General features: G+C 35.1%; 1 protein-coding gene across 1 annotated transcript in view; it reads right to left on the bottom strand.

Annotated features, from left to right (window-relative positions):
- trmt10a (tRNA methyltransferase 10A) overlaps positions 1-901 on the bottom strand; it is a 5,594-nt gene extending 4,693 nt beyond the window's left edge. Inside the window, exon 1 of the mRNA XM_016474751.1 lies at positions 788-901. The gene's annotated coding sequence lies outside the window, so the exon portion shown is untranslated. The remainder of the gene's footprint in view (positions 1-787) is intronic.
- Positions 902-4,141: the final 3,240 nt, after the last annotated feature.

Genomic DNA, 4,141 nt, shown 5'->3' with positions numbered 1-4,141 from the left:
CTACTACGTTAATAATCATTAGCTCATCCATGAACATGATTTCTGCCCGAGTCCCGTTGGATTGCAACGGCTGTGGGGATGAAGACCACAACTCCCATGATTCCACACTCAGTCACGGCCTCATCAAACTACGCCTTTGCCTCTTTGTTTATTTTGAATACGCGCCCTCTAGCGGAGAAAATTACATATTGTGCCTTTAAGTGAATGGTTAAATTTCCTAACATACACGCAAATGGGGACACTGGTCAGTGAGTGAATCTTTAAAGAGAACCGATTCAAACGATTCGAGTCACTGAAATGAATCTGCATTCACCACTCAAACAAACAAATGAATGGCTACACACCGATCAAAACACACACACACACACACACACACACACACACACACACACACACACACACACAGTTGGATCAATTTTCGACACAATTTGCAGTCACTATATGCACGTTTAATCACGATTCTGATGCCTAGAAAAGCTTTCTCCCAAAGGCAGCAGCTCACAACCTTAATGTCACTTTTCCCTGCAGTATGAGCTCTGATAGGTGTTTTGTTGTATCAAGGTATTACTTTCATATTATTTAACATGTAAACCAGGTTAACGTAAGATAACTAACGGTTACATTTCAATAAGTTCACAAATATCAGCTGTTTTCAGAGTCGTTCTATCAAAATAACGCAAAAACAAAGGGGACCTTTAAACGAGCATTTCGACATACGCTTTAAAATGGCTCATATGATAACGACAACTGCGAATAGCAAAATTACAAATGTGAAAGAGTAAAGTACCTCTAAACTGCTCTTTGCAGTGGCGCTTTCATCTCATGTGCTCACTTACTGAGTCATTTAAAAGCGACTCGTTCAGCGTGGGAGCGTCAACAGTTCGCCATGTTGGTGAGGGCAAGTGAGGACATTCAGGAAATAGAAATAATAATAATAATTAATTCAATCTCCGTAATCCTTTTTACGTTTTTCTAGGCGGAAAAAAAGAATGGCCTTATGAATCTGCCATATGGTGTGAATAATCATATATCGTATATTCTATATATATAAAATACACTTATTTCACACTGATCAATAACTTTAATGTATATAAAAATATTATCCAACCAGATGTATTCCAAAGAGAAATAAAGCATCCAGGGTGAAATATTTTAACTGTGAGATATGAATTGTACAATGTTAAGCTATACAGATTTTCTGAGGGAAATGTTTTATAATGCTAAAAATATCCCCTTTAAGATTCTAAAGAGAATTATCTATGACAAAACAGGGTTGGTGTTAACCATAATTCATAAAGTAACAATAGTTATGCAAACTACTGCAAATATAGCTTTCTGTGCTGTTCTTAAACACAAATATGATATGGTACAGTATGTGTGACTGTTCACAGCATGGCTTGCAAAATACCCTCCCAACATATAATGTCACACCAGATTATGTTTCATGCACAGGTGGCCTAACTGAAATATTCTGCCATCCTCATAGCATTGCCACATGGTAACAGTGGCAGAAAAAAAGGCTACAAAAGTTATCATGAAATTTGTGTGCACATGTCCTTCAAAAACCGCAGAATTTGCATTTTTTATTTAATATAATTGTAAACAAATTTTTTTTATTTAAATGTAATTTCATTTTCTAATTTAATTGATTACATTGAATGTAATTTTTAAATGTCATTTAATTATTCAATTTAATTTAATTTGTACATTTAATTTAATAAGGAGTAAACAAAAAAAATCCATGTCTTTGCAGTTATTTAGTTTATAGTTTGTTTAACCTGCTACTGCTGTGGTCTACAAGAAAAGCAAAAGTAACATTTTAATGAGAAGATCTAAAAATGTGTTAATAGAAAATAATATAAAAACTTTAGTGAATTAAAGTGATAAAACAGACATTTGTCTTAATTCAGAGCACTGCTGTTAGAGCATGTCTCTTGAGTAGAGTTACCACTAATATGGAAGACCTTTAACTTGACTATCACCTTTCACATTAGCACTCTGCAACACATATTAGCATATGGATTTGATGCTTCCCATATATTAATTCTCCTGATCACAGGCACTTTATATAGATTTTCAAATATATTGCTGTCAGGGATCTTAAACGGAGCTCTTAATATGTTTCTGAGATTCACTATGGATGGTAAAAATATTCTGTATACAGATAGACAGTGTTGGCAAACAGTCTTAGGAGTGGTTTGCCAGAGCCATTCTTTTAATGCCATTATGCTTGGTAACAGCAACTGATATGTGCTGTAAACAACGCCCACCTGCAGCACTCAGTGGAAAATTAGCAAATTCTGTTAAAAAAATTGTGTGTCTATTCAGGTGGTCTTTACATGTTTATTGGACAAGAAGCATTCTCAAAGAATAAATAAATAAAAATACAAGGAAGAAACAGCAACAAAATGATGATATCAAGAACAAGTTTTTTATTTTTCCTGCAATGTCAAATCAGATAACATTCTTTTCTTTGTTAACATTATTTCCTTTGTTTAGAATGTCAGTCTTTATTCTTTCTAAGACGCTATAATGCGTATTCTCATCCAATATGTCGCCGATCCATCTTCGCACATACTTCTAACCACTGCAACTTAACTTTGTCATCATTTCAGTCTCATTTAAACATTATTTATCAAGAGTAGCTCTTAAAACAGTGATTGCTTGTAATTAAACAATGGCCATTACAGGAACATTCAACTTTCAAATGTCATTTTATGACATCAAGTGACTCCTAGATCATCACTACACTCTTAAAAAAAAAGGTGCTTCACGATGCCATAGAAGAACCTTTTTGTCTAAATGGTTCTATAAAGAACTTTTAACATCTGAAGAACCTTTCTGTTTCACAAAAGGTTCTTTGTGGTAAAAGAAGGTTCTTCAGATTATAAAAAGGTAAGAAAGAGCTGGTTCTTTAAAGAACCTTTGACTGAATGGTTCTTTGTGGAACCAAAAATGGTTCTTCTATGGCATCGCTTGAAGAACCTTTTGAAGCACCTTTATTTTTAAGAGTGTAGGAGCTCTTTTAAAATCTTTTGCACAGACCAAACAAAACCAACATAGAGCACATACCAAACAAAAACATTTTCACATGTTTATGCTGTTTCACAGATTTATAAAAAAAAAAAAACCTTTAAGTAAACTTAGCCTTGTCAGTTAATTTAAATGCGCTGAATGATTTTCTTATTAATCTGAAGACAACGCCACACCAAACTTTCGCAATTTCAGCATAACGGACTGGCCAGCAGCTCCAACAGCTGAAATAATGAATGATTTTACAAGTATAATATAACGTGAGTTATTAAAAACAAGCTATGTGCATCAAAAAAGATTAAACAGAGGATCCAAATGTATTGCCTCTGTTATTAAAAGGTTCAGAATAATGTCAGTTATAGAAATTGTCAACTCATCTTGAAAGATTTGAAAATATAACACAGCCTCTTAATGCAGTGTCCAATATGTAGGATCAATTTAATTTCAGTTCAATCAATTCTAAATACAAGTACTCAGATTATTAAAGGGTTAGTTCACCCCAAAATGAAAATTAGCCCATAAATTACTTACCCTCAAGTCATCCTAGGTGTATATGACTTTCTTCTTTCAGACGAATCCAGTTGGAGTTATACTAAAAATTGTCTTTGATCTTTCAAGCTGTTTAATGGCACTCAGTGGGTGTTGCATGCATCAGTCCAAAACAAGTTAAATAAAAAGCGCCCATCCATAAAAAAAAGTGTCTCACACGGCTCCGGGCGGTGAACAAAGGCCTTCTGTAGCGAATCGATGCGTTTTTGTAAGAAAAATATCCATATTCAAAACGTAATAATCACTTCAGTTTGCGTCAACAGTTGTACTCGGAAGCAGCTCCGGGCGGATGACATATGAGGTCAGCGTTGCGCCGGTGAGTCTCGTGAAAACCAACGTTTGTTAACAGGAGCAAAGGAAGCAAAGTTTCCTTACTTTAGCAAAGGAAAACCAGTCTCCTCTTGGCTTATATCGAAATCCTCCGACATTCTTCTTTACAAATCCTCGTTTTGTACTTCTAATTAGTGACCGTTGTTTTGTTTCGATCTCTCCGCGTGCGTCAATTCTGAGCGGCACATGCGCAACGCTGAACTCATACGTCATTCCCCCGGAACTGCTT

This window comes from Sinocyclocheilus anshuiensis, unplaced genomic scaffold (assembly GCF_001515605.1).
Source record: "Sinocyclocheilus anshuiensis isolate Anshui unplaced genomic scaffold, SAMN03320099.WGS_v1.1 scaffold1644, whole genome shotgun sequence".
NCBI lineage: Eukaryota > Metazoa > Chordata > Actinopteri > Cypriniformes > Cyprinidae > Sinocyclocheilus > Sinocyclocheilus anshuiensis.
The sequence above is the reverse complement of the archived record's forward strand: the minus strand, read 5'-3'. Positions and strand labels throughout refer to the sequence as shown.